Raw genomic sequence first — 23,816 nt, forward strand, 5'->3', positions numbered from 1 at the left:
ATAATCAATAAAGCTGACGGAACCAGCAGACAGAAAATACTAGGATAAAATTTTCATTGCAATGCAAAAGTACTCGTAAACTTTCACTATTTCCCCGTCGTTCAACACTAAATATCAATTCACAGTAATACTTGCCGATATAAAAAGTTAAATTATAAATGAACGTGACGAACTCTCTCTGTACTGTATGCAGAGAAGGTGAAAATTTGACTCTCTCTCTGAAATATTACTAAGACAGGCGATAAATGCGAGCAAGATTTCTTCTGAACTAATTAGTTTAGGGGCCGCGGATAATTAAAGCATGCGCATTGTAAACGAAACTAAGTACGTTTGCCCTCAACTCTCTCCCCTAAACGAAAGTTTGTAAGTGTGAATATCCAACCAAGCCTCATTCTGTGTCTGCATCATCAACAATCGGTAATTATGTCGCTATGAAATCATGCCTACACTACCGATCGCCCCCCCCCCTCCCCGCATACCCCCTCTAAATCAATCTCTGTTCAGTGCCAACTCAACAATGACGCAGCCAATAGAATGAAATGAAACTGTGTATCCAAAATGATTGTTACGTTATTTTACTGATTCACATGTATGTCAAAAGAATGCAGGTGTAGCGCCGGTGCCGTACTGGCCTGGTATATGCCAAACAATGTAGCGCGATTTTTTGCGATACATCAAAACGCGTAGAGAGATGTTGCGATAGGAAAACGTGAAGTGCGATTTTTGCGCACGGTAGTCGAAAAACAGCCAACCCCCCCCCCCTAAACACAGAAGATGCGTTTACCGTGCGCGTGTTTTAATTATCCACGGTCCCTTATAATATATCGTATTCGTTATTTGTTTATTTACGAAGTAATTTGTTTATTAGCATTACTAATCTACTTAACTGACCGACTGACTTACTTAATTACTTTCTTACTTACTTACTTTCCTTGCTTACTTACTTACTTACTTACTTACTTACTTAATTACTTACTTACTTACTTACTTGCTTAAGCTTACTTACTTACTTGCTTACTTACTTACTTACTTACTTACTTACTTACTTACTTACTTACTAACTTACTTACTTACTTACTTACTTACTTACTTACTTACTTACTTACTTGCTTGCTTGCTTGCTTGCTTGCTTGCTTGCTTGCTTGCTTACTTACTTACTTACTTACTTACTTACTTACTTACTTACTTACTTACTTACTTGCTTGCTTGCTTACTTGCTTGCTTACTTGCTTACTTGCTTGCTTACTCTCAGTCACAATTGAAGCGTTATGGCGTTCCATTTTTGCGCGAAAGCACGGATAACAGCCGTGTTCTCGTTGTCTGTGTTAATAGGCATTGGACGGCACGTTTATAGTGTCGGTACGAAATGGTGGCTGGAAATTACGAACACGCGCCGAATCCGATTTAACGCATGTCCGATGGTCGTATTTAATGAGTGTATGTTCCACGCCGGGGAACCTAATGCTAATTTTCACGACTAAAGACATCAAAATCACGCCCTATAAAACTTAAACTGCGCTTAAGAAACGATTTTTTTTACCCAGCAAGCGATTGTAAACCGTGCCAACGTGATGTCTATATCGTCATAAATGGTTAAAATTTACAGCGTTCCCGAGTCAGGGTGGCACGTAAAATTTAAATATTTGGCATTTTACACCTGTTAATATAAAGATCATGGCCATCATCACAATTATTTATTATTCTCATCGTTATCGAGAGGAAAAATTATCATTATATTGAAAGTTTTGCTTTTAATGTTGCCGGTATTTTCCCTGGAACTCAATTAATATTGTCGACGGTGTGAATCCACGCGGGCGGGCGATAAATAATATTCACCGGAGGATCGAGGGGCAATATTTTACATACTTTGTTTACGTTTGCGCAATTGCGAGGGCTCTGATGTAAATTACAATATTTATCTATTGTTATCAGATTACCCTCTTGAAATAAAGTATAATAATAATAATAATTATTATTATTATTTCTTCCTTGGAGGTGAGAATGTTCAACAACCAGATTTTATGTTGATTTCAATGCCAGTTTGATGCAAGTCATGTTGCTATCGTTAATCTGACAATTTGGTTTCACAGCGAAGCGCGTTTTGACAAGTGCACGGGCAGACTGAATCGTAGCTTCCAATAAAACATATTTCGACCTAAGAAATTACAATAAGTATCGATCATCAGGATAATTGAGGTAGCGTGCGCTTCGAAAGTGAAAGCCTTAAACTTTCCTCAATGAAACTTTCGACCATTCTCTTACCAAATCAAGAATAAAATCGGGGGTTACCGAGCAAATTTTGGACTAGAGAAACAAATAACCCAAAATTTACAGATACTCAAAATTCAGTTGTCAACAATAACGTCAGGCTGTACGCACATAGACTATTTTAAAAGTATGAACAGTGTCACTAATATGTTAACATAAATATCTAGAGCAGAACAGAAATACTGGGAAAAACATTTAAACTTTAATCTAATGGATTAACTGCACGCATATGAAACTATAAAGCACGTGAAGTCATTTGTGAGGTAATGCGGATCAGCGACTGTATCCACGGAAACGATTTTCTTCTCCGAAAATCAAGGGTCACTGCGAACATCGTTGGTTGGACGAGAGAGCAGATTATTTCCTGGTTACGCTTCCTTTAACCCTTTGAGCACCAAAGTCAATTTTTGTCACCTTTAGAAAACATACTCCAGTCAATTTTTTTCAGATTTTTGTCAAAATTTTGATAACAAACTGTAGCCAATGAAATGTGGTGTCCATTTGGTCCAAAATTATCAAAAAATTACAGAAAAATTCATAAAAATTGGTAAAAATGTTGCACTAAAATTTAGCGGGAACAGTTACAGCACTCAAAGGGTTATATCACTCTACGTGAGTAGCGTTTTTGATTTCCAAGAAAGCATTAGTCTTTGCATTCTGCTTCCTGTATGACTATCTGTCGTTGAGTGGGAACAACGCTCGTCTGTCGATTCTTGACCTTACTCGGTTTCATGCCGGTTTTTTTCAGCTGCAAGACCATCGTTTAGCAAAATGGCCGGTGGTGGCGCTATTCAAAAGTCGGCACTCATCGCTGTGGTGTGTGCATGAAGCACAGCGAGTGGAAGCCTTATTATGACTGGCCATAGGTTTTGCGCAGACTCCTCTTTTTAATTTTTATGGTCCGATGACAGTGTCTAATCAGTCTTAAGACAGTCATTTCTAGCGGCCTTGCTCAAACAAAATAACAGCAATAAACAACATTGACCATGATATCAGAGAAAAAGACAGACAGACAGACAGACAGACAGACAGACAGACAGACAGACAGACAGACAGACAGGATATAAAACATATATACATACAAACAATAACCCTATGTGCACAATAAATTACGAACAAAAAGCCTGCAGTGAGATTAGATGTGTAGGAGAGATGAAAGTAGTATAGTATGGTTAGATAGATAGATAGATAGATAGATAGATAGATAGATAGATAGATAGATAGATAGATAGATAGATAGATAGATAGATAGATAGATAGATAGATAGATAGATAGATAGATAGATAGATAGATAGATAGATAGATAAATAGATAGATAGATAGATAGATAGATAGATAGATAGATAGATAGATAGATAGATAGATAGATAGATAGATAGATAGATACATACATACATAGCTAGCTAGATATTAGATAAGTTGATATATTAATTGATGGATTAATTTATTGATTGATTGATTGACATATAGAATGTAAGTTTTATTAGCGGCAGTGTCATAAAATTGTTTCATTCGTTAGTTTCACCTAAAGTTTTCCCTGAAATTTTATAATTAATGAAATACAGTCACGTTAAAATAACGCAGAGTAGTGTGTCAAACCTCTAAGAGGCTGCCACTCTCTGCAGCGCCATCTATGGCCATTCACATAGAAAACGAAAGTATTTACAGGCACGCCATGCACGCTCAGCCACCGCCGTCCCGGAAACGCATTACCAAAATTTACACTGCAGAGATAACACCATCGTTTTTTCACCCAATGAACTAAATATTGTATTTATAGTAACCCAGTCTATCAAACAAAACTATCGTTAACACACTGAACGATACGGTTGGAGTCACCGCCATGTCACGACAAGATCCGGTACTACATGTACATATTGGTGATCCCTGCAAAAGATCTCGGTCACAGTATCCTATTTATTGACTTTCGTCGAACGTACGGCGAATAATTTCTTTTCCGTCTTATTTAACGCTCCATTAGCGTTTTGCATTTCAATCACCAAAAGATAATAACTCTCAATCTTTGGTGATGATATTTGATTCCTGTTATTAAGCCATGTTGTCTTTGAAAATGTCACGATTCGCGATTCCACCCAATTCCATCACTTGATTGCTATGGTCGACTAAATTCGGGCGCTTATGTGCGTATATTTGCGTCGTGCACATTTGAGTTGCAGGTCTAATTCATGCGATCGTCGCCAATTTTGGAAAACGTTCTGTGGTCACATTTCGGCACGACTTTTCACTTAAGGTAATATGCGCCTCGAAAGTGAAGAAATTTCCTCAAACTTTCCTCATGAAACTTTCGATCATATTCTTATCAAAGCAAGAATAAAAATCAGGGGTCACCATGCAAACTTTTACCAGAAAGAAAAATTACCTAATATTTCCCGATATCTTAAATTCAAAATGGCCGCCTTCCTTGTGTTAACTCCGTGGAGAAAAATAAAATTTTCGATTTTCGAAAAATTAAGCCGGTGAAAACTTTTCTTTCATCTTGAGCTTTAAAATGAACCCCCATAAGGGGTAGGTCAGAGGCAAATTGATAAAATTTGAAAGCCCGAATTCCAGTCCCCGAGGCGCGTGCATTAGATTTCACAACGTCTCATCGGGGGAAAAATGCAAAAAAGATATGTATACTGCTAATGGGAACTTCTTTATACAATGCAAGATCCGAGATACATGAATATTCCACATTGATTAAGGGTCATTAGCATAGCATTTTAATACCGAAACAATGCTCATTAATGTATCTGCATATTTGAGTATCATTATACCCCGCATCTTGCATTAATAGAACTTCTTTGTTCTAAAATATGCTTGTCAGAGCGAAGTAAAGTTGATCACGTGGAAATCGGCATACTATTGGATTTCAATTGCTGGAAAATAAAAACAAATCAAAAATAAAGTATCTATGATAAACTGAATAGTGCAAGTGATAATTGAGACCAAGGAAATAATTTCGTGTTACTAATCCGACGCACAACATTGAATCACTACTCGTCATGTTTTAAAATGGAATTGTTTCATGAATTGACTTTTCATCAGGCCTAAGACCTGCGACGTGCTGACGATAAACATTTCAGCTTTCTTCCTGACACGATGTGGATGTTGCGAGAGGAAATTGAGCGTTGGATGTTGTCTCTCCGTTCCCTTTCTGCTTTTGTGTTTGAATGAAAAACGACGAAATCCAACCGTCACATGATTAAATATGCAAAGTAACAAATTGTAGGGAACAACACAATATATGTGAATGAATCCACAAAACAAAACTGAGAGACAATTAGCAATTTCTCGATTGGAGTAATTTGCGGGAATTAGAAGGAAAGTTTATACATTTTCTCACAATCCTGACCAAGAGAGCTCCTTCAATAGTAAATGTTTTTTTAAGAAATAATAGATAAATATTTGCGCGCTAATAATAGAACGCAGTGCCATCTGTCAGTGATTCAATACGCATCGACAATAATACATTGAGTGTATTCTCTATGTGTGTCTGTCTCTGCCCCTGTCTGTCTGTCTGTCTGTCTGTCTGTCTGTCTGTATGTATGTATGTATGTATGTATGTATGTATGTATGTATGTATGTATGTATGTATGTATGTATGCATGCATGTATGTATGTATGTATGTATGTATGTATGTATGTATGTATGTATGTATGCATGCATGTATGTATGTATGTTGTATGTATGTATGTATGTATGTATGTATGTATGTATGTATGTATGTACGTACGTACGTACGTACGTATGTATGTATGTGTGTGTGTATGTATGTATGTATGTATGTATGTATGTATATGTGTGTGTATGTATGTATGTATCTCTCTCTCATCAAGCGTGCGTTTCGACAGGTATTTTTTTTCTCAGATTAAAACAAAACCCTTGTTGACACAGAAAACAAAGTATAGATCACGACACAGAGCTCATTAAACGCTGATAGAAAGCTATTGTTTTTTCTAAACTCTATTAATAGATCATAGCACCAGTAGAATTACAGACACTATGTCCCCGGTCGATTCATGCTCTCTATTATTCGATTGTTTTCCCCTCATTTTGAAGATGTGATTCAAGGTCTTTCTTCTACAAGACAAATGTTCCTCAACCGACAAAGTTCTGTAAAATAGCCCTCGAGCGCTTTTACATTCAGCGACATCTAACACAGTTCAATAAATTTTTAAATACGTTTGGCTGAACTTTTGCTTTAAATTTTGACATAGGGGAACTTCAAACCACTGTCTTCAAAATCGAGAATAGAAATTAGGGGTCACCGTGCGGATTTTGGTACTAGAATGTGGTTTGGGAACGATGTACTTGGAAGACAAATAATTGAAACAAAATTGATCTGATGTGAAATTCAAAATGGCCGCCATACCATATGTTAAATTGGGGGGGGGTGGATAAATTTTCTGTTTCCATGAATACAAGTGGTAATAATTTCATTTGCTTTCAGTCGCCAGCATCGGAGCGCATCGATGCAAGGATCAGACCAGAAAAGTCGCGTAGAAGCGAACCTGAATATCTGTCCACGAGACGTACTCCTGTCTGTCTAGCTGATCGGTATCCTAGCAGAGCTTCCCCCAAACGGGTATGATCAATTTCAACTGCCGGAAAATAAGTAGAGTTAGAAAACATTGATAATTACGGTAATTGACAACGTGGACTTTGTACACAATTAAATTAAATGGGTGCAGCTTTTCATTTAATTGCCTTTCTTTTTGTTTCGTTTGTCAAATACAGTTTTTTTTCTCGATCCACTTTAAACATCATGTTGAAATACTAGCACCCAGTATTAAACTCATCAGCAAAACCCGAATGTTAGTTGTAATGCCTAATGTTGTGTGTGTGTGTGGGGGGGGGGGTTGTAAAAGCTGAATTTCGGTCCGGATAAGAATGAATTTATCAACGATACAATCGCATATTATATACAACACGTTGCTTCTTTAGTAACATCGAAAATCAAAGCTCGTGGATCTGAAAGGCAGAAGGATAAAATAATTTTTATTGGTTTTGTTTGTTTGTTATTTCACGGAACTATGGAAGACCGGTCACGACATGCGACATGCGAGTTTTTAAAACTGCGATCTGCGGTTAGGGTTAGGGTTAGGGGTTAGGGTTAGGGTTAGGGTAGGGGTTAGGGTTAGGGTTAGAGGTTAGGTTTTCTCTGGTAAAAAGCCTTACTTCGCTCTCAACCCTGGAGGTTAGGCCAAGGGAGGGAAAAATTGTAACGGCATAACTTAGGGTTAGTTAGCGTTAGGGGTTAGGGTTAGGGTAGGGTTAGGGTTAGGGTTAGGTCGCAGATCACAGTTTAAAGACGCAGGTCGTATGTCGCAGGTCGTGACCGGTCTTCCATACATGTCTGAGTCCTAACGTGGCCGCTATTTCTCCCAGGGTGTATCCATTGTAGAAGTATGCAGAAATAAGCTCGTCTCTACCTCTGTAATCCATCGTTAGGAGGAGAACAAAATGACATGTATGCAAACGCCATATTAGTTTTGCAACTCGCATGTCGCAGTTTAAGAACTCGCAGGTCGCAGTTTAAGAACTCCCAGGTCGCAGTTAAAAAAAAACTCGCATGTCGCATGTCGTGACCGGTCTTCCATACGGAACAAACATAATGGGAACATGCCTCTTACAAATACTGTCCCATGATGGCGTCTCGGTGACAGATACTCGGACTTTCAAACGTTTACAATTTTCCTTCGGCCTTATTTGTGGAGGCTCTTTTTGAAACTCGTGGAATAAGTGTAATTTGACCTCTTTATTTTTGTGAAAGTTGAAAATTACATATCCCCATGCATACAGAGATAACACAGGGATGGCGGCCATTTTCAATTCTAGTATCGGTCAGATACTAGAACACGATTGGAACTAATTTGTTATAGTCGTATTTTCATATTGTTCAAATTTCTCAAAAGCGTCAGGCGCCCTGCCGCTGAATGTTGCAATATTGCAAAATTATTTATAAAAATAGTCGTATAACTTACAAAGAAAAGCAGATGAGCTTACATTTGCAGATTAAACCAACATTACTTCACTATCCAATTATCCCAAATTAGTTCCAATCGTGTTTTGGGTAGTTTGTTTTCTGTGTGTGCCAGAAGTTGTACGGTGACACCCCCACCTCCCAACATTAATTCTTTTTATTTCGAAAGAGATTGAAAGAGATTGGTGTAAAGTTTGATAGAAAAAGTTTCCGCAAAAGTTTTATAGTCTTTCATGTGCGAGGCACGAATATACTTTAACTATCAACAACGACAACAAACGCACAAGGGAGATCAATTACTCTGCCAACGAAATCGAGACATTTGACATTTCCCCGTATTTTTGTTCCCCGGGAATTGGTTACGCACCAAATAATTTTGGAATGTGAGACCCAGTGTCAGAATTGTCAAAACGAAACGAAGCTCAAATTCAGTTGCCAACAGCGGCGACAACGTTGTCACAGCCTTGTCTTGAAAATCAATTACCGGGTATTTTCAAGACGCCGTTTGTAGCAAACACTGCACCTTGCGAACAAAGGGCCTTGATAAAAACAGCCAGGATTCACATTCATTGTTGCATTGATAAAAATCATTTGTCGCTCTTCAAGATTAAATATCGAACTTGTCTTCAAACTGTTGTCATTTCGTTTATCTCATTGATGCTTCCCCTCTTTTGCCTGCCTGCCTGAAGTTTCTCTTTTTGACTCTGTATCTGTGTCTGTCTGTCTGTCTGTCTATCTGTCTGTCTGATAAAAATCAAACAGGCCACAATTTTTATTATTACATGCCTCGTATAACTAACGTCGCGCGCTCCATAGGAGTCAATGGTAACTCGTTGATGACGTCGCAGGCCGCATAGTCATCACTGACTGAAAGTGAACCGGAACTATTTTCAACTTGAAAACTTTATGATGTAAAATGTTGAAATTTCATGTTTTACATAGGAAATCCGGTTTTTGACAAATTTTGCAGAAAAAAAATTGATAAACCCCATAACAGTATGTTAAATATATCAATGCGCCATTCCATTGTAAAAATCGTTCCATTTTAAATAGTTTTTCATCTAAGATGGAAATAAAAGCATTTGATTATCATTAACCAATAAATCTAAATATTTTGGGAGAAAAATGTGTGTAAGAGAGGCATGTAATAAAACATTATAGCCCAAACAAGGGACTATGTACCCTCGGGGCAGGAGACCATTTGCCCTCCTTACGTCGAACAAATGGTCACCCTCGGGCACATAGTCCCATCTTTGGGCTGTAATATATAAACTTGGCACTCTAGTACCAGCCGGAATGAATGCATTTTTAATGCGTTTGATCGTTCTCTTGTTTGATTGGCTGTTTTAAAATCTTGTGTTTCCACGTTTCTCTAGCGAGTTTTAGTACTGACGAAAGGTTGAACCCGAAACATCTGTGTGTTTTTAGTCTCTGCGATTGCAAGTGTTTTATTTTCCGCTGGTCGGTCAATATGTTTACTGTATTTGTTTTATCTTGATGCGGTTTTCATCCTCTGCCTTTTAACAAGTATTGTATCCCCCGCTGGTTGGCCAATATTTCACTGTTAGTCTGTTTCTCTGTCTGTCTGTCTGTCTGTCCTGTCTGTCTGTCTCTCTCTGTCTGCCTCTGTCTCTCTGTCTCTCTCTCTGTCTCTGTCTCTGTCTCTGTCTCTGTCTCTCTCTCTCTCTCTCTCTCTCTCTCTCTCTCTCTCTCTCTCTCTCTCTCTCTCTCTCTCTCTCTCTCTCTCTCTCTCTCTCTCTCTCTCTCTCTCTCCTCTCTCTCTCTCTCTCTCTCTCTCTCCTCTCTCTCCCGCCAACGCAAGAGGATTACTGACAATAAGAGCGACGTAATGCTGATGTGTCTATATATTTACAAACACACACACACACACACACACACACACACACACACACACACACACACATATATATATATATATATATATATATATATATATTATATATATATATAATATATATATATATATATATCGTTCTGCCTCTTTGATGATGGCAAGATCCGTGAAACAAATACATTCAATTATGATTACCTATATTTGTGTATATTATATACTATAACATACGTAATTTATGTATGCATGTACATGTATAAATGAACTTCGCATTTATGTATGTTTGATTTACCTAAATGAGTAATTAATAGTCTATATGGGTTTTTTGTTTGTCAAGTAAAACGTAGAAAGAACTGAAAACTGTATAAGTTTGTCTTTTGGAAAGTGAAACATGTTTATTCCACATGTTGTTGGCAACACGATTTCAACGCGTGCCAGCCCACTATGAAACCTCACCAAATGTTTTCTTTTCATTAAAAATGTATTTATATATTCTAAAGCTATAGAAGCTCCCAGCACTATTGTGTGTGAAAACAATTTTCTTCAACGGGCGAGATTGCTTCAAACTTGGGTTGGTAGATCGTTAAGGTAGTAAGCGCCCTGAAAGTGGAAGACTTAAACTTGTGTTCGAACTTTCCTGAATGAAACTTTCAACCATTCTCTTACCAAATAAACAAAAAAAATTCGGGGGTCATCGTGCAAAGTTTGGAACTAGCGAAACAAGTCATCCAACATTTTGCGATATTTGAAATTCGACGTGGCCGCCATTCCTGTGTTAACTCTATAAGGGAAAATACATTTTGTATTTCGATAAACTAAGGCGGTGAAAGTTTTTTCTTTCTCCAAGAGCTTTTAAATAAGCCCCCACAAGTGGTAGATCAGAAAATAATTGTAGAACTTTGAAAGTCCGACAGTACCTGTCCCCGAGGCGCGTTTCTACCTAATTTTTTTTTCTTAATCATTTATAAAGTTGTTTTTTGGGGTTTTTTTTTCAGTCCATCATCAAACGGGTGCTAGCCCATTTACAGGATGAGGTACCCTTAACCCACTACCCCAATGGACTGAGCACTAAGGAGTAAAGTGCCTTTGCTCAAGGGCACAACACCGTGCTAGAGTCTCGAATTCACCATCCTCCGACAGTGAATCCGTTACTCTGGATCTACCGGGACTTGATCCGGGTCTCGAACTCACCATCCTCCGATAGTGAGTCCGTTACCCTAACCACTGGTCCACGGTGCCTCCTAAAGTACTTTCCCACATTGTCAAGAGATCCTGTGCGAAATGCCTCATGTACTGAAAAATTTTCTCGTCTTGAGTAGTGACATGTACCAAAAATATTTGATCATGAATCTCTTTTTTATAAGTATTTTGTTTTTCTTACAATGGAACATGCAGCGTGTGTATATAAGTTTTTTTTTGTATTCACGCAGTGTTAAACATGAGCAGTGTTGCAGGTATAAACATTTTGGAAAAAAAACCCGAAATTGTGGAATGGGCCAACCTGGCTCGGTCTGGTCCGTAGAACAGATACTTTTAACTCTCTAATAAATGCATTTTTTTAACTCTGAGAACGACGTTTGTCTTCTTTTGACTTTTTTTTTTCGTCACCATCTGACCCCCGTCTTTGTGGGGTGTATCTCATGTGACCGTCTCGGAGTCTTCATTACGTAGAAGAGGATAGGATAAACACTGTCTGTTTTGAAATGAGTGTCATCAAAACGTCGCTAGCTAAGAAATGCCATAACTCATGTTGACGTCGTGAATTCAATGCACTACTGAAGATTCTACTTACACGACCACGCCTCAATTAAACGGCTGTCTTCATTTGGTGGGAGAAGTCCACAGAGACAGTCACGAGTTACTGTAACTTTCCCAAAGTTCGCTTGTCTCGCCTGCGGCGTTAATTTTCATCCAGCTGGTAGGTGTATACTTCTGTTTTATCTGTCACTTGGGACGATCGAGTATTTTTGTGGATTTACATGCCTCTGTAAGCTTGTATGCATATCCGTTAGTTTTGGTTACTCTCGGTTGGTCGGACTACGGGCTGCTGCCCGCATGTCCGTGTTTTTGTATCGAATGGAATCGACAAATTGACGTAACTTGTGGTCGAACATACAGGATACAATATCACTTACTCTGTCACCATAACGTACCCCATTTCTCTCTCCTCTCTCTCTCTCTCTTCTCTCTCTCTCTCTCTCTCTCTCTCTCTCTCTCTCTCTCTCTCTCTCTCTCTCTCTCTCTCTCTCTCTCTCTCTCTCTCTCTCTCTCTCTGCATTTTAACTCGTTTCACGTCGATTAATCTGTTATTATTCAAGGTATTTTATACATATAAGCCCTGATGGTCATTTTGTCCGCCTATATTGTGGCAGTGGGTTGTAGAAATCCGTATAATTTGATGACGCGGATATGACAATGTCAGACAACAGACAGTTGACGAAAATGTTTATTTCTAATTTCAAACGAAAACCACCGCGTGAAGTTTTCAATTATTTTAATAACATCCATCGCTTGTCAACGTTTATGTAGCCAGAATTAAGAGGTTTTCTGGTGTTGTGTTTCTTTTTGTGCGTGTGTGTGGGTTACAGAAAGACTATTTCAAAATTTGGGTGTGGGAATTGGCATAAAGTCGTATCTCAGTACCTACAACCGCTTCAATCGACACCCCATTCACGCCGGGCTCGTTATAACAACGCCGCGCTCTCAACTGTGTAACACTATCGTCTGTGGAATGAAAGGCATAACCGAGGCAACCACACCTTCGCGCAAACTATGGTCCCGTTATAATGCGACTTCTTGACCCGAGGTTGCCGGACAAAAGCCGTGAATAAACGGGACCTGAAAACAAGTTTACGTTTCAATTTTCGGGCCATCAATGCGGAGACCGGTGATAGTCATTTGGCAACGCTGGCCAATTGTCCGGCCATTAAAAAATGACTGCGACACCTCCGACTAACAGTTTAAGTGGACATTAAACATCCTTTCAGGCTATTGTCCCGTCCCGTTATTACCGTTAAAGTCCTCGACGGCGACATCAATTATGGCAGATTATCGGGCAGCCTACGACTTTTTGACCCGCGGCGTTGTGTGAACGATCCGCTCGCTCCAGAAATACGCGTTTCTCCTTTTTTAACGTTTACTTGATCCCAACACCAAACAGTCAACAGCAAAATTAATTATGAGGCCAAGTACCACTGCTAACAAACACCGTGTGAAAAAATGACGGGTTGAAGTGTCTCGCTTGGAGCTAAAACACCACGGTAGAGTATCTTTTGAGGACATATACTCTCACAGCAACGCTGCTGTGGACGGCCAAACAAAATTTGACGATTGCCGATAAATGTACGGCAAAATCTGCAGAGACCAGTCATACGATTTTATAGTAATTCTATTGTTTTGTCTTGTTTTTCTATCGACGGGTTGACATAACGAAACGAGAATTTTGGACGGTTGAGGGTGTACTGATCGGATAATGAAATAAAAACTGGACGTTGTAGTGCGGCCTTGATATTCTTGAAAATTTGGAACAATTTTAAACCAACAAATGCTAATGTCACATTTGACGACGCGTGGAATGTTAGTGTACACTTCGATTGTGTCCTCATTTTACATTTTACGCGTGGCGAGTCGCAAAAAATTTCGATTTGTGAAACGCGTATCATTTGGCTGTCGCGTCCCGCTCAATCCAAGCATCGGCTGTCCGAAAATTTTCATAAAATACCCATAGGGCACTAGTGTTTAACCCTTTCACCACCATGGTTTGTCCCAAACCCATTGTTATCGATGGTGATCTTGGACCTGTTTACAGGGAATTGGGGTGAACAGGTTAAGATAGGCTGCGGGACAGTATAGCACCAACACATGATATCACATGGGGTCAAATGACTTCTGAAAAGCGGCACAGTATCTGACAAAGAAAGAGCGTGCAATTAATGGCCATGTCATTTTGTGTCCGGATAGACCGTCCGAAAACTGTCGCAAATTGGTTTTAGATTGGTATCGCTGCTATAACATTGGTTGTATTCTGGGAAGAATTAAAAGCATTAGTGCAAACATATGGCAATACAAGCAAAACATCACTGTGAGTACGAAGTAACAATCTATCACTTAGGTTTTGTGTACCTTAACACGGCTAAATATATATACAGTTTACCATTACTAAGAAAATTTGTTTCACATGAACTGTGTCGGTGTCAATTTTTGGATAACTAGGAAGAACAATGCATCGTAATCAGAGGGACAATTAGGGTGTGGCATTATTTGCATAAATTGACAATAGGAACAATAGAACATCACTGACTGTACAGAACTCTCTAGAGTCTATTATAAGAAGGACACAAAGCAAAAATAGCACGTTGTTTTTCAGTTATCTACCGAGATGGACTACTTTGGGGATGAAAAATCAATATAGTCAGATTTTCCCGACTCCAAAGCAGCGCTGAGCATACATCATCACTTCATTACATCAAGGAAAGCGTTGAATTTCCCATTTATTTATTTATTTATTACATTTTTATGGAGCGACCGAATTACTGGTGAAGTAATTTTCATCGGGACTCATAAATACGCCAGGAAAAGGAAAAGATTAAATACAAACAAAATTAAATCACAAAGGCACGTTGTTTTGAACATATTCTTTCAATTTACATTTGAATGTACTCAGGCTGGATAGTTCTCTGAATTCAGGTCGTAATGAATTCCACACTTTAGTGGCACGGAAATGAAAACTGCGTTGTCCAACATTTAAAACACATCTACAGTGCGTTTCACCTAGGTACCGCAACTCAGCGTACGAGACGGACACAATCCACGTACAAAACACACGATTAGTTGGGTATAACGGACACATTTCAAAGCCACCGACTCGTCGATTAATTTCACTAAACCAGCATTGAGCAGCCGCTGTCTAGACTGAGAGATAAACAGTTGACTAGACTTGATCTACAATGTAACTGTTTCTTTTACGATTCCAGTTAAGAGTCCAAGAGGCGAAGGTAACTTAACAGAAACTAACTAAAAAACCACACATTGTACATCAAGTGTATCTCTCAGTCTAGACAGAGCAGCTGCCCCATGCTTGTTTACTGTAATTAATCAATGAGTCGGTGACTTTCAAATGAGTCGTGATACCTAAGCTTATCGTTTGTTTTGTACGTGGATTGTGTCCGTCTCATACGCTGAGTTGCGGTACCTATGTGAAACGCACTGTAGGTACACAATGATCCTGACGAGAGAAGGAGAGCTTTCTTTTTATTTTTTTTCCAAATTTAGCCAAGACCTTATTATTTATTTATTTATTTATTTATTTATTTATTTATTTATTTATTTATTTATTTATTATTTATTTATTTACACAAATAATGATACACTTATATGATATCGCTACGATTTGCCGAGGTCTTTGTTAGTCTTCAAGTGTTTTTTTTTAGGTTTCTTCAAGTGTGCAGACGGCGAATGAACATACTCACACATGTATGCATTGTATATCCGCAAAAGTCGACATTGCAGTATGGCCAGAATTGATCACGGCAAACTAAATCACGTTGAAGAAACCTAACTATACATGGTATGGACGACCCTAGTAACATTGAATAAATTGAAGAAGGCGCTTGAATGTATTTGCTATCGAAGCCGAAAATGTAGAATAGGGGTCGTGCCGTCTCTTTGAATAGCGACACTGAAACTGTAGAAAAAAATTCAAGGATTGTCATTTTCTCCGGAAGGTAACGATAGAAATATCACGTGATACCATCCATGCCATGGCAATATCGAAGTGGCTTGCGCGTCGGACGGAAATGAGATTTTTTTAGCCTGAGTCAAACATGCTTTGCTGACCTACAGCTTGTATGGGTTAGAAATTTAGGACAAAAGAGTCAACTTCTAACAGCATTGCTATTGTTGATTTCAAGCTCGAAAATTTGTATTGTTTTTACCCCCTCCAGTCAATCAAAGGTGTGGCATGCTAGTGTTTGGAGTAAGTTGCTTTCACAATTAAGTTTCACCGCCCCTTCATGTTTATTGTTGACTGTGAAAAGTTTAGCAGTTACACCTAACACGATTACCACTAATTTGGGTGAATTGGATCTAATTAATTGTTCAAATTTATCAAACGTGTTAGGTGCCATATAGCTGTAAGCTGCAACGTTATAGATTACTCATAAAAAACAAGTGAATTGCAAAAATGTAGAAAAGCTTGATGTGATTAAATTTGCTGATTAAATCGACATTGCCACAGTATCCTATTCTATGAAATTAGTTCAATCGTGTTTCCTTTTATTTTCACTATCACCGCGGACATTGTCACAAGTTGCTGGCACCATTTTGAAATTTACTTGAAACAAAGATTGTAGTAAAAAAAACTAATATGTTGTAATATGAAGAAAGTCGTCGATATAAATTGTTGCAATTTTCACTAGTCTATGGCTACTTGTATGTGATATCGCACCTTTTCAACGTGCGCATGAGCAGATTGCTTTGTTCTAATCTGTCGGTGTGAGTCCTACTCTGAAGAAGTATTTTTGACAACTGACAGTCCGACTCGTGTAAATGAAAAGTAACTAATATTTTTACAATTTCATGTAAACTTTCAGAAATTTAATCTAATGTTAAAAGCGCCCTACACGTCTGAACGGATGGATTGGAATACGTTGAAGTATGCTTTGTTTAACATTCTCGTCTTATTGTCAGCACCACCTCTGATCAACACATTTAAATTTTGTGTACAGTGATTTTTTTTCAGGGCGGGGGAGGGGGTACCAAAATCTGGCCATCGAGTCAACAAAGATACAAATAAAGGCAATTTTGTTACGCATATTCCTCTGACCAAAAGAGAATAACACACCTACTTAATTCGGGAAATTACAGCTAGTGACGTAACAGGTTTTGAGGCAAGTACTGATGTGCACATCACTGACGTAACAGGTTTTGAGGCAAGTACTGATGTGCACATGCACTGATTATATCACTTGATCACCTTTGTTACATTTGTCCAGTGAAGTTCGGAGATAACGGAACGACAGTTTTCTGACCCCTCACCAGGACACTTCATGATTGCCGTTCAAGTTTCTTTTGCTAACAACACACATCAAATCTTCTTTCGGTAAGTAATTTATTCCAACGTACGATTTGCACACTTGTAGTGTGCGATAGTGGCGAAATCGTCTTTTTTCAGTTGAAGGTCAGTGTTACACAGTTTGACCTCCCCAATGCCGCATTTAAAGCGTCTTTTACTGACTCCTGCGAACATCCTGTTGTTTTTTGTTACCCTGATATAATGAATTGAAGAAAACAATTGGCCTTTTAAACGAATGTCATTGTCAGGAATGCATTGATCATCAAGAGAAACTTACAGAGGGGTGGGGAAAGAGGGAGAGAGAGAGAGAGAGAGAGAGAGGAGAGAGAGAGAGAGAGAGAGAGAGAGAGAGAGAGGGGGGAGAAGGAGAAGGGAAGGGAGAGCAGAAGAAAGAGGGTATAAAGAGATGTACTGAGACAGAGAGAAAGAAAGAAAGGGAAACAGAGGATAGAGACACTGTATAGGCATGCAGTGTGTTTGGCGACAAGTCACTAGGTCTGATCGTATGATACAGATACGAACAGAACCGCACTTGACAGTCTGACATACAACATGGAAGAGACTCTGTGATTTGCCTAGACACATGGAAATTGTAATACCTGTCTATGTCTTTGAGTTTTTGAAAAGATTCATGAGATTTTGGAGATCTGGTAATTATCCCAAATTAATGAATGTTGTCGCCATGCAGATCACGACTTCGCATGGCCAACGGTGCTGAGCTGTGCTAATGGATATGATAGGCGTTGAATACGTGAAGGTCACGGTGTTTGAAACCATGGCGAAAGAAATCTCACGACCTTCTTTTCGATATCACAGCTACGCGGTATACTTCAAATTATTGACCGAATTTGCGGCTAAGGTAGAGTGGCCGACAAAACGTGCAGGAATATGTCCGCGACTCCACTTTCTTTTACTTCTATATACGTTTGCTGCTTAATAATGCGTTTGCTACAGCGCAGCCTCAAGCCAGGGCTGGTTGTCGATTTTAATAAATGACCGTTGAAGCAAGAAGCTTTCGTGCAACAGAAAAGGTCTTCTTGTAACTGGGTTCGTTATATATCCGTAAAGGGGGTAGCATTTTGAAAAAGACAAAGGTTATAAAAACATGTCAATCTTTGGTCTGTGTCGTGGCCCGCATTTCCCGCTATTTTGGTGCCGTGCTTTTTGTGTCGTCATCTGTAAACGACGGAAGCCGGAGTTTCGCAAAATTACCAGTTGAAAAGAAATGGGTTAAAACCCTTTTCATTTTACGTTACGTCGATGCGGGTCTGTATGGTGTCTGGGTCTTTGCTTTGGAGTTAGTTTATTTACAAAAAAAAAACAGGTTCTAATTTTAGGGAGCCATTTTCAGATTCTTAACAACGAACGTTCTCAAAATCTGATGTTTTTTGCAATTTCATTGTCACTGTGGCTGGCGTGATATAAAGCTCTTGACCCCTGTCAACTGTTAATTCTGGGATATTGTCAAACGTTTAGTACAAGTTTCTCTTGTGTCCGCACGTCTGAAACGTGTATCAAAATGCGTAGAGTCAGTTTGTGAACACAGCTCGTGTGTGCGGAATCCCCAATGCTGCGTACAACGGAATTTCAAAGAGGGCTTGCATTCATGGAGGGACGGTGTATTCATGTTTAACGACAACAACACTGCACTGTTACAACACATTGTGTTTTCGAGTTTATTCTTCCTTTTTTCAACTGGTTCTTTCTCTTTTATAGTGAAACAACAATGATGTTCGTTTTCCAATCATATGTGATTGTCCATCATTGCAAAACAAATACATTTTTAGCAAATTTAATCTCTAACACCGAACTATTACACAAAGTCAAAAATTCTCTCCCTCTTTAGCTCAAAGACAGTCCTTCAAAGTTCTTCTCAGTGTAATCAACGATTAAGATGAAAAAGGGACGATAGTAAATAAGTTGTGTCATGTAGATTTTAACAAGCTTTATGCTTTGAGAAGCAAGAAAAACAGTTCGAAAGACCACCAACCGCACTAGTTCGACATTTGCAATTTCAATATAGTAAGTGCCTCTAAAGTGTAAAACTGATTTTTTTTTCCTCAACATGTCCCCACTGAAACTTTCGACAAATCTGAATTGAAACTTTCAACCATTCTCTTACAAAATCAAGAATAAAAATCAGGTGTCATCGTGCACAGCTTGGTACTATAGAGAAACAAATAACCTGACATTTACCGATATTTGAAATTCAAAATGGCTCCCATCCCGATGTTGACTCTGTCGGGAAAAATTAAATTTTCGAATGTCGCAAAACTAAGACAGTGACATTTTTTCTTACTTCAAGAGATTTAATTGAGCTCCCACAAGTTGTATTTCAGAAAAAAATTGTAAAACTCTGAGAGTCCGATATCTATCCCCGTGTTGCTTTTACTTTTAACGGCAGCCTCACGTAGTGCCACTGCAGTTGACCCAAACTGTATTGAACACGACGATCTCACGGTCAGATCCACGGCCATGTCCCGATCTTTCTCATTCCCATTTCACTGTAGTGAAGCAGACGATAGTAACGTGTATAGTCAGCGGTATCGGACGTACTAAATTCCCGCCTAAATTTGCACGGCATGACGTGAGTGACGAATGACGGAAAGCGAGCCGTGATGTGGTCATATTCTTAAAAGCTTGCTTCTTGTAGTCTGCACCTTTTGTTTCATTAAGAATATACACTATAATAACAACAACAACAAAAAAGAAAAAGGAGAGAGAAAAGACAAAATAAAATGGTCGACTCCGAGCAAGTTTGTTTTGTTTCAAGTTAACCTCTGGTGTACACCGTTAACTTCAATTTGCTTAACACGGGTTTAGCCTTATAATGCACAGTGTGTCTTGACATTTGCGAGGCCAAATTTAATGGCTTTGTTTCCTTCGACTTCGAGTTTCGTATGTGACTAAATTTTGAAATGAATTGAATGTTTCGAAGGTGGATTTTTTGTACTTATACAGTCCGTTGAAATATTTCATTCAATCGAGCTAAAATGTCGATTTAATCTTTGACTGCTGAGCGACTGATTACGGCGAGGAAAATGGCGTTCAGCTGAGAAGCAGTCATGGTCAAAGCTCAGTACTCATGCGACACAAAATTAATTCCAGATATGAACTTCGAAAAGAAATGAAAAAAATTCCCTTCCCAAGCCAAAAATATTCATTAACGGAACTTATAGCGGAAATTACACTGGTATTTTTAGAACAAAAAAAAATGGTTAGCAATTGTTCCTCAGCATTGAATTCATCCTGAGAATATGAATAAAATAGAAACAATTGTTCCGACATGTCTCGTTGTTTCCTGTTTTGCTCCTGTGTATGACACATGCGCAGCTATTGTCATTTCTTTTGTCAGGAAACGCATATTTTCTATCCAATGCTGGAATAGTTGAATCGGTACCTGCTTTCCTGAAAGACGAAATCCTTTCCGAGATTTTTGAAACGCAGGAGCATAATAGTTCCATTGTAGTAAAAAAATTCCTTGCGCGCAACGTGTCTTCTCGCCGATTTATCTCGTGCGTGTCTGGAAAGCTGTACGTCTTACTCTTTCTGGTACGGTCTCCGTCGGAAAAGTGCCTCGTCGATAAACATGATCTTTTTTATAGTTTGTCATTTCAAGTTCAACGCGCAATTTTATTTATACTCAAGCAGGTGCGTTGTAAAGGCGCACTTCACCATTGAAGTGAAGTGGTTTAAAACATACTTGTTCAGCAATATAGTAACAAATGAAGCGGTCGTTTGTAACGATGATTTTGTTTCTGTGTGTTTGTTCTCTTGGGTTTTTGGTTCTTTTTCTCTTATTCGTAACTGTTGACCTTTCGTTATTTTCTCAGCTGCAGTGTGCACCATTGGGGAAAATGAAAGGAAAGGGGAAAAATGACCAACAAACAAACATGCCGAAAAAAAACTCGCCTTATTTTTATTTGTAGTTCGTTTCTTGTTTTTTTTTTCTTTAAAGGGAAAAAGTCTGCCATTTTTCATGAATTTTGTTTGATACGAGATACTACTTATAATGTTTGACAAAATGAAAGATACTGAATTAATGGGTGACCATGCATATATTCAACCCCGGGTTTTAGACACGATACATGAAACCATCGCGAAAATGAATTAATGGTCAAGACCATTACTTCATTTTCACCATGGTTTCATTTAATTTGTCTAAAACCGGGGGTCAAATATATGCATGGTCACCCAATTATTCAGTATCTTTCAACTTGTCAAACATTATAAGTAGTATCTCGTATCAAACGAAATTCATGAAAAATGGCCGACTTTGTCCCTTTAAGGGACAAATTTGTTGTTTTAATCATCGCTTTTTGACTCTGTTCAGTGGATGACGTTTACCAGGAGGACTATCAAAATACCGTAGTCCCCGAAGTCCCCTGCTTCCCGGATGTACACACTCAGTCCAATTACTTAATTAATCGACCATGAATTCCGCAGCTGAATATAAATTCTGAAAAGGAGAGGGACAATAGATGTTAATTTTGATAACATTTTCGTTGTTTGTGTGACGTGGACACTTACGTGTTCTCTCATATTTCATTTGTAAGGTTTGTCGAGGTACAAAAGTATGTTGTTGTTTTTGTTGTGTCGACAAATGACTTCTAGGCCTGACTGGAGTTCAGTTGTCAAGTATATAAAGGTCAAAAAAGAGTCGTTTCTGGTAATTACGCTATTAATCAATTCAAATTCTTTGCGTCAACGTTTCTCTGTTTCTGCGGCGCTGAGATCGGCGATGTAGATGATTAAGGGGTGGACCATTTGATATCCTGGGGGTCTGTTAGATTATAAAAAAAAATTCCCAGCAAATGTCAATGAAAAGGAAAATCCGCCAGAGAAGGCTTGACACACAAAAAAGGTGAGAGAGTGAAAAAATGTAAAATGGATCAGGCAAAAAAAATAATGCTACCCCTTCGACCTTCCAGCCCCAAGGATAATGGTCCACTCATAAGTGGCAAGACTGTGTGCTTTAGGTTAAAAAAAAGGTTGCTTCTAGTCATCTCGCGCGTCGTTTCAGAACCTGCGCGTCATGTGGTTTTTGTTTTGTTACATACTCATCAGTACAGCTATCCTTGATATCCCTGTTTGCATGTCAAATAATGCTAAAAGGAAAACGGAAGTATTATGCAGCCAGTAATAAAAGACAACAACTGTAGCATCAATAGTGCCAAACCAGCATTGTTAGGAATAAAAAAAAACGAAAGAAAAAAGAAAGAAAATTGCGTCGTCGCATCACTTTTGCTGAATGTCAAGGACCAGAAACAATTTTGGCCTTATCGTATACTACCTCTTCCCCCGCATTCAAATAACCCGAACTCCGTACAACATAAGACATGGATTGTTGACTATGTGCTCGGAAAGCAGAAGACAAACCGAACTACATAAAACCTCCATTATTGGCAGGAAGCCATGACTTCAAATATATATTTTTAGCCTAAACATTGAACAACATCATATAGGCTGCGTTGACGAGTTGAAAATTGGCATTTCCTAGAGGCGATTTTGAGAAATATTAAGCATATTTCTTTTTCCATCTTAGTATGCTATACTGTCGTATTATGAGTTAAACACAAAATTTGGAGGGAAAACTAATAGCTGTTTGTAACTGTCCTCGCGCGACTATTTGAAAAAAAAAAATCCACTCCCGCTCGTACGTCCCCCCACTGCCCTTTAGCAAATTTCTCCGCTTTCCTTCTCTTAACATAAAAAAAATTCCCCATTGCACTCTCTCCATGACGAAATTTCCAACCATTTTTGCCGCAGGCTTTTCCACTGCCTGCAACTCCCGAAAACAACCGAACCGTACTAACAGTGGGCAGCGGATAATTGGCACAGAATGTAAGCGATGGCGATGTTCGAAAACTAAATCGTGTGTTGCTGTACTCCCACGCAGTGCCTCGCTCTGAGCATGGTGAGAGGCAGACGATAAGCGGTAATCATCGATCCCGAATTTGTTTAGGGTCATTTCGCGGTTTTTTTGTAGATAATTGGCAAGGACATCTTATGATACTTCGTTACTGGTGACTTTCGAACTATTTCGATTACTTTTGCTCTGCAATAAGACGCGCGTTCTTGTTCTACTCCGAAAAGCATGTTGAAATCAGGGGCATCCGACAAAGCTGTTCGTCGTGAAAAAGAAACAACAAACAAATGAAACTGTTCGTAAACGATTTCTAGGCGGGTTTAAGGGTGGGCACTTAATATATATTTCCTGTACCACAGGTCGGGAACGGGCAGGTGGGAAAATTTTCTTACAACAGCTCAGCATGCCAGGTCCAACGATCGAGCAGATATTGTGATTTCGGGCTGATGTGCAGCGTCGTGAAGCTTTGTCGCCAACTCGTTGGCTGAAACTCATGGTCGTTTTAGAGTCTTTTGCCAAATAGCCAATCAGGTACAGGAAAACGATACTCTCAGATCCCTAAGTTGCTGTAAATAATAACAATCTGCCAATGCGCATGTCCATGTCCATGTTCCATGATATGATACAATTATTATGATAGAAAAAGGTGAATGTTGTTTTTAGAGGGTCTCGAGCTATAATTTTTGATGATTTCTTCCCGTTATTTTTGTTTTGTATCTATATTGCAAGTTTTCGTTCGACTCACCATTGCATGTTGCAAAAAATCA

General features: G+C 38.8%; 1 protein-coding gene across 1 annotated transcript in view; it reads left to right on the forward strand.

Annotated features, from left to right (window-relative positions):
* The first annotated feature begins 11,890 nt into the window (after nt 1–11,890).
* LOC139129876 (putative transcription factor Ovo-like 1) overlaps nt 11,891–23,816 on the forward strand; it is a 29,756-nt gene continuing 17,830 nt past the window's right edge. Inside the window, exon 1 of the mRNA XM_070695561.1 lies at nt 11,891–12,026. The gene's annotated coding sequence lies outside the window, so the exon portion shown is untranslated. The remainder of the gene's footprint in view (nt 12,027–23,816) is intronic.

The sequence above is a fragment of the Ptychodera flava genome, chromosome 3, assembly GCF_041260155.1.
Source record: "Ptychodera flava strain L36383 chromosome 3, AS_Pfla_20210202, whole genome shotgun sequence".
NCBI classification, from domain to species: Eukaryota; Metazoa; Hemichordata; class Enteropneusta; family Ptychoderidae; genus Ptychodera; species Ptychodera flava.